The sequence below is a fragment of the Podarcis erhardii genome, assembly GCF_964252035.2.
Source record: "Podarcis erhardii genome assembly, chromosome: 16".
In the NCBI taxonomy this organism is placed as follows: Eukaryota; Metazoa; Chordata; class Lepidosauria; order Squamata; family Lacertidae; genus Podarcis; species Podarcis erhardii.
Window position 1 is genome coordinate 19,263,057 of NC_138514.1, and position 13,947 is coordinate 19,277,003.

Here is a 13,947-nt window from a genome sequence, read left to right on the forward strand (position 1 = left end):
GATGCTCCAATGGGAAGCCCTTGGAAAGGACATGCATTCCACCTCTATCACACAAAAGGGTTGCCAGCTCAAGAACATCCAAGACCCTGAAATTTCAGAGCCCACACCTGAGACCTAGTGATGGCCCCTGGTGATGGCACAAGAGGCAGGTCCCAGTGGTGTCCTTAAACATGACACATCCAGCATGTCAAGGAATCATAGAGTTGGAAGGTACCCCAAGGCTCATGCAATGCAGGAATCACAGTTAAGGAACCCCTGACAGGTCGCCATCCAAACCCTGTTTGAAAACCTCCAATGAAAGAGACTCCACCATCTTACAAGGTAGTCCGTTCCACTGTCTGGCAGCTCTTATTGTCAGAAAGTTCTTCCAGGTGTTTAGTCAGAATCTCCTTTCTTATCATTTGGAGCCATTGGTTCAGGTTCTATCCTCTGGAGCAATAGAAAACAAACTTGCTCCACCTTCCATGTGACAACCCTTGAGATATTTAAATATGGCCATCGTATCACCTCTCAGTCTTCTCTTCTCCAGGGTAAACAGAGCCAACTCCCCCAACCATTCCTCATAAGGCTTGGTTTCTAGACCCTCAATAATCTTGGTTGCCCCCCTCTGCATACATTCTAGCTTGTCATTATCCTTCTTAAACTGTGGTGCCCAGTTTATTCAAATTAAAAAAAAACACCTCAAAATCTAAAAAATGAGCAAATGCATAATGGGTTGCAAATTAAATTAAAAACCTTAGCTAAAGGGGATGTTCCCAGGTCCAGGGGAAGTGAGGGGATCATAACTTCTTACCTGCTTAGGGAAGCTGGGTACGGTAGATGCTCTTGCCCACCTGCAGATTCAAGGAGAGAGGTATCAAAGGCAACTAGCTGTGATGACTATGCTTTCTTGGCAGGTGTCAGCTAAAAAAGAAAAGGGCCACAAAGTCCTGCTGTCTACATTATCTAACTAATCTAAATCAGGTTGATGATGCCACTGTACTACATAGCCAGTTCATATTGGCTGTGTGACAACATCACAAAGCCAACTCAGAGTGAGGGCAGCATTTCATGGGCTTATTTTGAGTAGAACATCATTTTCAGACTGCTCTGCAGGTCCTCTGAATTATCACCAAAACTGGGTGAGGTGAACTGGGTCATTTCACCTCAGCCTCAGTTTTTAACGGTTGTTTGGCTACGGGAGTAACAAGTTGCCTTTCTCAATAGCGTAGTTAGGGGGGGCGGTCTGCACTGGGCGGCAGCTTCCAGAGGGCTGTCCAACCACAGGTTGGTGTATGGCTTGCAGGGTGCAATCATCAGTGGGCCACCCTTAAATGGGCCCAGCATTGCCAGAAAAAGCAGCATGGGCACAGCCAGGAGGTGAGGTGGCTCGCCCCTGCCCCCTTGGGCGACTTGCCCCCACCCCCATGGGTGGCTACGCTGCTGGCATTTCTTACTCCTGATCTTTTGGTTTTTGTTTATGTTTCTATTTTACCATCTGGTTGGTTGTGCATGCAGGGATGGTACTTGAAAAGCTATTATTATTGACAAGCAATGGTCATTGTATTACATCTCTACATAGGATGGCTTTTCTGGGGTTGGAGAGGGGCACAAAAGGTGGGAAGGTTATGTGTGCACATAAGAATCTGCACTCTCCACCTTGCCAGAGTTCCCCAGCGTGACTTTGATCAAGCGGCTTGGACATAGCATCTCTTAAAGGTAAAGGGACCCCTGACCGTTAGGTCTAATCGCGGACGACTCTGGGGTTGCGGCACTCATCTCGCTTTATTGGCCGAGGGAGCCGGAGTACAGCTTCCGGGTCATGTTGCCAGCATGACTAAGCCGCTTCTGGCGAACCAGAGCAGCACATGGAAATGCTGTTTACCTTCCCGCCAGAGCGGTACCTATTTATCTACTTGCACTTTGACGTGCTTTTGAACTGCTAGGTTAGCAGGAGCAGGGACCGAGCAATGGGAGCTCACCCCGTTGCGGGATTTCGAACCACCGACCTTCTGATCAGCAAGTCTTAGGCTCTGTGGTTTAACCCACAGCGCCACCCGCGTCCCTTTTTAGCATCTCTTAAGTCATGCCAAATTGCCCTTCCGTTCTCTAAGCAGCTGCATAAGAACATAAGATGAGCCTCCTAGATCAGGACAGTGGCCCAGTACAGTGGTACCTCGGGTTAAGAACTTAATTCGTTCGGGAGGTCCGTTCTTAACTTGAAACTGTTCTTAACCTGAAGCACCACTTCAGCTAATGGGGCCTCCAGCTGCCGCTGCTGCGCAATTTCTGTTCTCATCCTGAAGCAAACCTGAGGTACTATTTCTGGGTTAGCGGAGTCTGTAACCTGAAGCACCTGTAACCTGAAGCGTCTGTAACCTGAAGCATCTGTAACCTGAAGCGTCTGTAACCCAAGGTACCACTGTATTCCATTCTCACAGTAGCTGACCAGATAGATGCCTGGGGGAACCTGCAAATTGGACATGAGCCCAACATTACTCTGCTCACCTGCCATTCCCAGTGACTGCCAATCAGAGGCACGATGCAGGAGGCATGAGAGTGGAGGTAGAATGTAGACATCATGGCAAGATAGAAATGATGTTTGCAGAAACCCATGAATAACTGATGGGAGCAGGGTGGGTTCCATGTTTCTTCCCACCCCCCAGAAAAGCAGGATAAATTTTATCCCGAAGAGGCAGTGTTGTGTGCATGTTTGAATTGTGTTGTAGATTCCAATCTGTGCTGTGTCCATGTAGGGTCTAGATTTATTTACGGTAGCCTGTTGTACAGGCTAGGGACAGAGGAGGTGATTTCATTCAAATTTTATTTTTTTTATTTTTTATTTTTGAAATTTTATTTGCAACATTGATATTACATACATACAAAAAGGAATACAGTTATACAAATTACCTTAACTAACATATACCAAAAAATGAATAATAAAAAGAAAAATACAAAAATACAAAAAATAAAAAGGGGGTAGAGAGAAAATAAAAATATCGAAAGAGAAGAAAAAAGATTGACTTCCTTCAACTACTATACAATTCCTATAATCTCATATCTTTGGTTGTCTGTAACCATTTTAAACTTTGTGGAGAGACAATTTGTTTACCTGTGGAGTTTTTAATCTGGACTAAGCCAATCGTAATTTGGGGAACTTACCTTCTTTATATAATTTATAAAGATGAAACTAACAGAAATAGTAAGAAATCAATCAAGTGAAAAAATCAGGAGGGTTTGATTCAAATTTAAAGGGGAACTTCCCTCATCCACACTTTGCAAAAGCAGTATGCAAAACGAAATACAGCCATCCTTCAAAACTTATACTTCTCTGAGTTTTGCAATGGTGTTCTCCAGCCTAGTGATATGTACAAAAATGCATATAGTAAGGTAAAGTGTGCAGAAAAAATCCATATAAGTCATCGGAATTATATTAGGGGGAAATGCCTTACCCAAAAAAATAAAATGTGTCTATTAGGGAAAATTGCATAAAAGCATATGTATATTTGGAGCAATTTGCACTAAAACACTGGTGGGTTTTCAAGACAAACGGTTGCAGTTTGTTTGTTTTTTGGTGTTTTTTTAAAAAAAGAAAACTGATGTAGAAATTTGGATAACTGAACTTTAGACTGATGTTGGCATTCGTCTGCCTTGGGAGACAATGGAAGAGTGTGTCTTCAGGGATAAGTCAAACTGTTGGAGAGTTACAGCACCTGCTATGGCTATAGAGACTGATACAGAAAGTACATATTCTATATTTCTGGTGGGACAGATGACGTCAGCTTGGTTTTGCTGCTAGAGGTGTACCATATGACAGTGAAAAATTCAGAGAAACCGAAATTTACCGAGTCACACATCCTTAGCCCTGGGAAAGGATAGTTTGAGGGCCTACCAGTTGCCAAATCAGCCTTATCTAGTTCTTTGTTATTAATCTGCAGCTGAACAAGCATATCAGATATTTGCTGGATGCTAATATTACTGCTCACTTGCTCTGCCTGGTCAGTTCCCATATGTGGGCGTAAGACTGAATTTCCCATTGACCCAGAAGTGGGATAATTTTTTTATGGCATGTGATTTGGCTGGCTAGCATGAGTCATCTCAATATATATCCCCCCCCCTCTGTCAACAAACCCCTTTCCCCAAGAGTGTTTGCTTTCTGCTTGTGGTGCATGAATTTCTGGAGTGTGCAAGCTGATCAGAAGCTCATCTTCTTCTCTGGTTTATCTTGGCATTTTGAATGAGAATTGGAATAAGAAGCACCTGGCTGCTGGATCAGCCCTAGTAATGTGTACCAAAATGCATATACTAGGGTAAAATGTGCACAAAATTGCATATACAGTCATACCTTGGCTTGAAGTTGCTTCAGGTTGAGTGCTTTTGGGTTGCACTCCATGGCGATCTGGAAGTAACGGAGTGCGTTACTTCTGGGTTTCGCTGCTCGCGCATGCGCAGACGGTCAAAATGACGTCACATGCATGCACGGAAGCAGCGAATTGTGACCCGCGCAGGCGCAGATGCGGGTTGCGTTTGCTTCTGGATGCAAATGGGGCTCCAGAACGGATCCCGTTAGTATCCAGAGGTACCACTGTAAATCATGAAAAGAACATATAAAACAAATGCTATTAAGGGGAAATACCTGACCAAAACGGACGTGGGTGGCGCTGTGGGTTAAACCACAGAGCCAAGGCTTGCTGATCAGAAGGTCGGCTGTTTGAATCCCTGCGATGGGGTGAGCTCTCATTGCTCGGTCCCTGCTTCTGCCGACTTAGCAGTTCGAAAGCACATCAAAGTGCAAGTAGATAAATAGGTAGCTCTCTGGCGGGAAGGTAAACTGCATTTCCATGCACTGCTCCAGTTCGCCAGAAGCAGCTTAGTCATGCTGGCCACATGACCCGGAAGCTGTACGCTGGCTCCCTCGGCCAATGAAGCGAAATGAGTGCCACAACCCCAGAGTCGGTCACAACTGGACCTAATGGTCAGGGGTCCCTTTACCTTTACCTGACCAAAAATGTGTATATTGGGGAAAATCTAATCCAGCATCCTACTCTCAAAGTGACTAACAAAAGACCTCTCCTGGGAAGCCCACAAGCAAGAGGTGAACCCAAAAGCCCTCTCCCCACTTACGATGCCCAGCAACCAACATTCAGAGGCATGCAGCCTCTGAAGTAGCAAGGAGGGGATGCTGAGTGTGCCATGTGGCCCAGATCCCACAAATGGAGTGTGGGAGCTCTCCAGCAAACAGCCTAAGGCTGTGGGGTGGAGGGAGGCCGCAAAATAGCCGTTGCCATTCCCAATAACTTTTTGGGAGAATTTCATCAGTCCTCAAGACATTAAGCAAGAGGAGCTGGCCTCCTGTTTATGAGAAAGACTTGTAAGTGAGACGTTTGAGTTGGTTTGACAGGGCCAGAGGCACCTGACTATCTCCTCCCGCATCTCTGTCCTCCCACCGGAGCCCTGCTGATGTGCTGTTATTCATTCATCTCGTTCCTGTGGGGCTCAGCCTCAGCACTGCTGTGTCTGCAGGATGTCTTCATGAAGCAGCTTTGTGCCAAAAGTTTATAGATCAGTTACAAAACAGAGGGTTGTTTTTTCTTCTTCTCGTGATCATTATTAGACGTAATCGTCCTCCTATCCTTTCCTTTGCCCTTATAGGTAAGGGAAAAGCTGGAGCGAGTAATTACAGGCAGGTTGGGAGATGTTTCTTCTTCATCACTCTTCTGTCTTGTGAAATGTTTATGAAACACCTCCAAACGGGTTATGCAAGTGAGCTTTGATCATTTTCCATCACCCACCATTTGTTGTTCAAGTTTTGTTTTGTTTTTGTTTAGTTGGGTTTTTTTTTCTCATCAGCCTTGAAACGAGATACCCATCGATCATGTGCCAAGGTGACCCCGGAAACTGGATTAGGCTTCTGCAGAGCAACCAAACATGTGATCTTCTGTTGCCCGTTCATTTCCCACAAAGGCCATGTCACCTGTTGGGTTATAGATCCCAAAGTCAGATCTTTTAACAGGTGCTTTTGGGTCTGCATACATGCAGAAGAATAATATTGGGGGTGAAACTGACAAAGAGGCAGCACTGCTTTCAGATGCAGATGGTGGATTCCAGATTTGAATCTACACAAAAAAGAGCTCCCTGCAAGCAGAAATCCAGCACAACAAAAAGAAAGCCTGTGATTAGCTGTGATCCCTGCATTGGACAAGATTAGCCTTTGGGTCCCTTTCAACTGTACAATTCTATGCTTCTGTGATTCTAGGTTTTATCCCAGCAGCATACTCATTGTGCTGATTTTCTACAGGCAGTGAGTTTTGGGCATCCAAAAGTATGCACTCTGAAGCATTACAAGCCCATTCTGCCAATTTGATGCATTTGTTTCTTAGGTTTGTGTTCCTCCATTCCTCAATGGACTGCAACTAGCTCTTGTCTCTCCTAATTTTTTTTCCTTTGTAACAACCCTGTGAGGTACGTTAGGCTGAGAGACAGTAATTCACCCAGTTAGCTTTGCAGCTGTGGGGAGTGAATTTGAACCTGGTTCTTCCAAGTACTGGTCTAACTGCTGTACCACACTAGCTCTGTACTTAGAAACAGGATGAGGGGGCTAGAAAGGAGGAGCACATTTTTGGATGCTCCTTTATATAAAAATCTTCCTCCAAGTAAAAACAAAACAATGCACGTCTAAAACAATATTGTTATGAATTTGTTGGGTGCCTGGATTCCCTCTTCTAATTTCTGGATGCCAGACACTATGATACTGGTCTTCCCATGTCCAAGCCAGCCTGAATAGCCGTGTCCTTTAAGCAAACAAAGACAGGATGGAAGCCCCCAACAAGGCAAAGAATGCAGTGCCCTGTCCTGAGCTGAGAGATAGCTAGCGGGAGACAAAATATAGAATTGCAGGAGGGAGGGGCAGAACTGGAGTGGGTGGTGATGCAAGTTGAAGGAGAGTTGGTTGCATTTGGCAAATTGTTTGCAGGATGGAAAAAGGAGGACCAGAGCACCATGGGGGCCGGCAGTGTTGCATCCAACATTGCAGCCATGAGAGAGACAGAACTCGCTTTCAGTACAATGCTCAGAACTCCTCCAGAGTTAAGGCTGCATTTGTGTGTAAATAAACCATATATCATAAAGACACCACAGTCTCTGCTTTGCTCCATTTCCAAAGGAAAACACGAATCCTGTAACCCCTGGAATCTCTCGCACAGCTGTACTCTGTGTTTCTGATCTGCCACTCAGTAAGACCAACTTGTTAAAACCCATCTGGCTTTGGAAAAAGTTTGCTTCCTGCACCTGCACATATTACTTCCTTTTAAATGATTTATAGATCTCCAGTTTGTCAGTGGGGGTGAATCTATTGACTACAAAGGCTGCGAATATTCTTTTTTACAAAGTTATCATTTTAAAGTTGCTTTGCATATTGATTTGCAACCATTCATCAGCACTAAGGACTCCAGTCCTGACAATGTTCTCCAGACTGAATGGAGGTGTCTACTTAAAAAGCGAAAATGACAGAAAAAGGAATCACAGAAAAGTAAACCCACAGGGGTTTTCAACCAGTGTGCCATGGCACCCTGGGGTGCCTTGAATGGTGGTGAGGGGCGCCGTGGGCAACACTGGCCTCTGTCCACCAACCCTTGCTGTTGGGAATGGACAGGCAAATAGGAGGCCAGGCAGGCAGGCAGGTGCTGCACTAGCTTTTCTTGTGCTTGTTGTGTGCAAAGCTTGCCTAGGAGCAGAGAGCCCAGTGCTGAAGGGGAGCCTTTCCACTATGCAGGCCTGGCAGCACTGCCACTGCTGCCACTGTTGCTTCCCAAGGTAAGGTGCTGGCCTCACGTTCACCTTTGGCCAGTCTCTGTTGGGCCACTAAGGCTGGGGGCATCCTCTTCCCAGGCCTCTGTGGGGCAGTGTGAGGAGGCACCTCTCTCTGAGGCAGGGGGGGCGCAGCTCAGAAACTGGGGTAGCAGCGGTGGATGCCTGGAGGACTCCCAAGGAGAGGAGGCTGAGGGAACACTCCACAAGGGAGGGTGTTCAAAAAAGGGTGAGAGGCTGCCAGCTCTGCAGGCAAGGGGTGAAATCACTGGGCTCCTGAGCCACACAGGGGTGCCACAGAAAGAATACAGTTGGTTAAGGAGCCAGGGACTCAAAAATGTTGAAAACCTATGGCCTACCAGAATGTATAGGCAGTAGGCAGCTTAGCAGATGAACAGAGGTAAACTTGAATGCACCTCATTATATAGTAATGCCAGCCTCTGGCAAGATTGTAAGTGGGTGGGTGGGGGTGGATTCTGAAATTTGAAAATATCTGACTGCTTCATCCTTTCTCATTTCTGAGAGCTTCTTTTTAAGAAACATCTTAGCCCAAGGTAACCGGCAGAAGACATCCTATCGGTTTACAGAATCTAAGATGAGGGGTTATCCAATGCAATGAAACAAGAAAGGGAGAAAATTAACAACAATTAACACCTGAGTCAAAGATTCCCAAACAGATTAGCCGACATCAAGCAACTGTAAAAGTTTTTTATGGAAAGGGAAATGAAAAGAGAGGCAATTAGCTTAATAGCAACCCAAATTTTCATAATATTTTCTGCAGTTAATAAGCACAACTCGAGCGATGAGCTTACAAAGTGCAAATTTTGCTTTCCTATGCGGGTAACAAACTCCTGTAAATGCTTCTGGCTTAGTTCACCTAAAACCAACCCCTCTGAGATGGGTCAATTTAAAAACATGAGCCAAAGTTCTGCTACACGCCAAGCAGATATTCTTAAAACCACAATTCTGTAACTTGCACAATGGATCTTTCCTCTGTACATGCACCTCACTGCCCCTTTCCAAATATCCCCATGAGTGTTGGGGGTGCAGAGCAGGAAGAGGTGATGGGGGGCTTGTTCCCTCCTGCAAGTGTAAATTCTTACACTTAGCACTGCATTGAATACATTCAGATGTTAAAGGCAAAAGAGCCTTTTCCAAGGCAGGAAGCAGTGCCCCTGTTAGCAACACACTTATCCTCTTAAAGAAAATAGACATATCCTCTTGCAGAAAATACTGGCACGTGAGACTGGCATTGTAGGAAAAAGTACCTTCTACTGTTCCTGTTCACCTTGGTTTATTTGACTTTGGTGTTAAGTCAGACAAAGCCCCAGGAAGCTTAACAAGATCTGGAGCTTTGTCTCCGTAATCTGCATATGAATTTTCTTCTAGATCTGCATAGGCAACTTGAATATTGAGAAGGAGTGGGAAGATCAGCTCTGGATCCAGCCTTTTGTGGTTTGGTTGCATTTCTCATTGATAATAACTGGCAGTGATCAGCAAGACTTGGAAGGAAGGCAGGAGAAAACCTATAGAAACCAGCAGCAACTAGGAATTGGTGTGGTGTTTTCAATCATGTTTGCATTTTAAAAAGAAATTACCTAATTCTCGAATGTGTATGCAAACTGAAACACAGCTATCCTCCAAAATTCATACTTTTCCAAACTTTGCAATGCAGTTCTCCAACCAATGTGTACAAAAAAAAAATGCACATTAGGGGAAAGGATGCATAAAAAGTGTTGCATATGTTGGTGGAAATCGCGTATGGAAAATGCATTCTAGTAGGAGAAATGATGACATTACAGTGGTACCTCGGGTTACATACTGTCAGGGGATCAGGAGCAGAGACACAGGAGAAGGAGCAAATGGAAAGTGAGGAGGAGGAATCCGAGGGGGGTGTAGGCAGTGACAGTGGTCAGAGAGATTCCACGAGTCTCTCCAGCGAATCGGAAGATTCACAGAGAGGAGCGCCGATGGCCAGGGCAAGGGGGGTGCCAAGGGGGAAACCCCAGAAGGAAGGGGCCAGCGGGGACTCCCTGAGCAGCAGTTGGAAATCAGGACCAGCGTCCCCACCAGAGCGTAGTGGGGGGAGGAGTCCCAGGCATCGGGACCAGTCTTCTCACCACCAGAGGGAGGAGATGAGTCAGGATTGGCCACGCCTCCATCGGAGAGCGGGGAAACGGTCAAGAGGAAAGTCACCGGCTGGGCGCGCGCGCCAAGTTCAAATGTACAGGCGAGCGGCACAGCAGGTAGCCCGGATAGGGAGCCAGGTCCTAAAGCCCGCCGGAAGGAAAGGCAAGACTCAGGGGGGTCAGCGTCAGAAGAGTCCAGGAGGGAGGAAACCCCAGGGGGCAGAAGGACCCAGAGGAGGAAGGAACAGCGCAGGAGGTGGAGCCGGGCTAGGATCTTAAACTGGTGTGGAAGGGGTAGTGACTCAGAGGGGACTTCGCCGGTCTAGGGACAAGACATAGGGCTGCACGCTCGGGGGTTTGAAATGGAAACTAAACTTCAATAAAGACTCTTGTACATTACATCAACCGGGCGTTGGTCCTCTGTGAGCTGGGACCTAGAGGCAGCTCTGACAGTAAGTCCCCTCTCCAGTTTTAAAACCTCGCAACGTGAGGGAACGCAGCGAGGGGCGAAGATTGGTGCTTCGCGAGCTCACGAAAAGGAGGCAAAATGACTACCGAAGAACACATAGCAAGCCTGCAGAACGCAGTAACACAACTTAATGCAGAGATTTTGGCATCCAGGAAAAAGGAGGCGGAAGCAGCGGCTGCCTGCCAGGATCTGCGAGCCAGGTTAGAAGCGTTGTCTACACAGGGGCTGCCGGGACCCAGACCAGAGGGGATTGGGCTGGGGAAGAGAGGAGGGAGCCTTGTGTCTCAGTTCGATGGGAATCTGCAGCAGTATCCTAACTTCAAAGCAGACTTGATTTACGCACTAAAGTTGCTGGAAAAGGATTTTAGAGATGAGCAGGAGAAAGTAGGCTTCATAGTCAGTCATTTGCATGGAGAAGCTAAAGCATGGTTGCACAATCTCTGGAGAGATAAGGATCCAGCCCTCCAAAATGTGGCTGCCTTCATTAAAGCGATGGATGCGTGTTTTTTGTCAGAGATTGATGTGGATATCGCCAGGAGGGAGGTTCATGGACTAAGACAAGGCAGAGCCACTGTAAGACAATATCACTCCCGCTTTTTTGCACTGGTGAACGTGCTGGGGTGGGAGAAAGAGTCAGCTGCCGTCAGAGACCTGTTCTGGGAGGGGTTGAATGGAGCTGTGAAAGACGAAATTGCAAGGGGGGAGAGACCCCAGACCACTAAAGACGTGGTAGAGAGGGCGCTCACGATTGGAGTGAGGCTGGAAGAACGCCCTTGGGGCAAGGAGGAAGGGCGTTGGGGACGCACGCCAGCAAGAGCACCGCCCTCCTTTCCCAGGGAAACGGCGCGCACTCAATCCACGCCTCCGCTGGGAGGAGGAGAGGAGCCGATGGAGATAGGTGGTGCTAAGGCTCAGTCAGCAACCGGAGCCCTGACGCCGGGAGCAGTCAAAACGAAGCCTCCTAGAGGGAACAGGAAATGTTACATCTGCGACAGTGCTCAGCACATGGCGAAAGAGTGTCCCCGGAGGATCCACAAGCACACTGCAGCCTCAGCAACAGTAACAGTAACAGAATCAGTTCAGCAGAGTGCACCACAGCAGGGAAACGACACTGTCTGGCTGGAAATGGAGCCACTGGGGCCCAGCCAGACGTATCAGTGAAGCAGTCCCCAGGCATCTTACAGCCCACAGACCCCCTCCCACCCAAGCCAGTGGTGCAGCTCACCGCATCCCTCCAGCTTCCAAATGGGCTCACCATGGAAGTCCCTATTTCCATTGACTCTGGCAGCAATGCAGACTTTATCGGAGTGGATTTCATCCAGCAACATAGCATAGCACTTCTGCCAGCGACGGTGCCCCTGAACGTCGTCACAGTGGACGGCAGAGAGCTACTGGGAGGGCAAGTGCTGCAGCAGACACCGCCAATGGTGATGCGAATTGGAAATCACCGCGAAGTCATCAGCTTCAACGTCACCCGCCTGTCAGACACACCCATAGTGTTGGGCATGAGTTGGCTGGACAGGCACAGCCCGGCATTAGCATGGTACCAGCGTCAACTGACCTTCTGCTCCTCCTACTGCGCAGAACACTGCATTCTCGCCGACCAGGGAGATGAGGGGCACGGAGATGGACCACAGCTAAACTTAGGCATGTTGCAAGCAGTACCCAACAAGTACAAAGAGTTTTTGGAGGTCTTCTGCGAGAAGGAAGCGGACAAGCTGCCTCCCCACAGACCCTACGACTGCAAGATTGACCTCCTGCCGGGGGCAACGCTGCCGACGGGGAAACTGTATTCCATGTCTGAGGATGAACTGCAGGAACTCAGGGAGTTCATAGACCACAACTTGAAGCGGGGATTCATCCGAGAGTCCAAGGCGGTGGGGGGCAGTCCCGTATTTTTTGTGAGGAAGTGGGACACGCCCCAGAAGAGGCTGGTAGTTGATTACCGCGTCTTAAATTCGAAAACCAAGCCCTCAGCCTTCCCTATGCCCAAAATCGATGACCTGCTGGCGACGGTGAGGAAGGGTCGCATCTTTACTAAGTTGGATTTGCGCGGAGCGTACAATCTCATTCGCGTGCGGGAAGGCGACGAGTGGAAAATGGCCATGTTTACACCGCTGGGCACCTATGAATATAGAGTTATGCCTTTTGGATTACAAAATGGTTCCCACTGTTTTCAGGCCTTCATGCACCATGTCTTGGCGGGTCTTCTCTACAAGAAGTGCGTCTGCTTCCTGGACAACATCCTGATCTTCTCGGAGTCGCAGGAGGCTCACGAGAGAGATGTCAAGGAAGTCCTGCAGCGGCTGAGGGAGCACAGGCTTTACGCCAAGCTGGAGAAGTGCCAGTTCGACAGGACGGAGGTGGATTTCCTGGGCTACAAGCTGTCCGACAAGGGACTCGCCATGAACAGCGCCAAGGTACGTTCAGTGCTGGACTGGAAAAGCCCGCGCAATTGGAAGGAAGTCCAGAGGTTTGTCTGGGTTAAGAACTTTGTTTCAGGATGAGAACAGAAATCGTGCTCCGGTGGCCAGCAGCAGTGGGAGGCCCCATTAGCTAAAGTGGTGCTTCAGGTTATGAACAGTTTCAGGTTAAGAACGGACCTCCGGAACGGATTAAGTACTTAACCTGAGGTACCACTGTACTACAAAACTGCATGTCGAAAGGTGTTTTTAGCACTAAAATTCAGAGAACTTTTCACGGCGATAAAATGAAAAACTTCAGAATGCTGCAGGAATGCGGAGATCTGAAATCAGTTGTTGGGAAAATGAGAAGCTGAAACTGACAGGATCTGTTTCTCAGGTTGGCGGGGTCTGTTTTGCTATTTTAAGCCTGCCAGTTTATCATGAAAATCCTGAGAACAAGGGAGGGTGATGCTAAGCTGAAATGAAATGAAACAGCCCAAACTGGCAGCCAGCTTGCAATACCAACCCTACCTCATGTTCTCATGATGTTCGTAGCTAGGTTGCAAGGGACACACCCCTTTTGGCTTGGACCGCTTCCAAACACTTCTGTTTTGGCAGCCGCTAGAAAATTGATCTCAGTTTGGAAATAACTTGCATTTCTTCTGCACCCGGTGCCGACTGGGACCGTCCTGCTCATGGGCAACCCAGGGTATCATTCCAGTAGCTGACATACTTCTCCCTACACCTGGTGACTGGTTTGGATTTGCCCTGGAGAGCTGGCTTTAGACAAGAACACATGAAGCCCTGGGTGTTCTTTCGGATCTTCAGGAGCAGTAGCTACGAAGGAGGGCCTGCCATGCTTTTCTGAGTTTGGTTTCGAGCTCAGAAGGGACAAAGGGGTGAAAGGTATAACCTTTTTGCTTTTCCTTAGACTGGCGGGGGATCCTAACTGTCAATTGAAACATGGTCCAGATTGTTGGTGACTAGGGAAAGAGGGTGGTAGACAAAGGATCATGACTTATCCTTTGAAATGCACAACAACAGAGCACTGGGCAGAAGGGGTTGCAATGGCACCCTTGCTTTGACTGCAGGGAGAAATATTCTCAGTCTTGTGGGCTGGTGGTGTAGTTCTCTCTGAAGACTCTCACATCCACTGTAA

The 13,947-nt window shown here is 47.6% G+C and overlaps 1 protein-coding gene across 3 annotated transcripts in view; it reads left to right on the top strand.

Moving 5' to 3' along the window:
• POU2F3 (POU class 2 homeobox 3) overlaps positions 1 to 13,947 on the top strand; it is a 95,834-nt gene that overhangs the window by 45,030 nt on the left and 36,857 nt on the right. The window contains exon 1 of one of the 3 annotated variants that reach the window (XM_081843154.1): positions 13,422 to 13,694. The exons of the other annotated variants lie outside the window; for them this stretch is intronic. The gene's annotated coding sequence lies outside the window, so the exon portion shown is untranslated. Of the gene's footprint in view, positions 1 to 13,421; positions 13,695 to 13,947 lie in introns of those variants that run through there. 3 annotated transcript variants of the gene reach the window in all.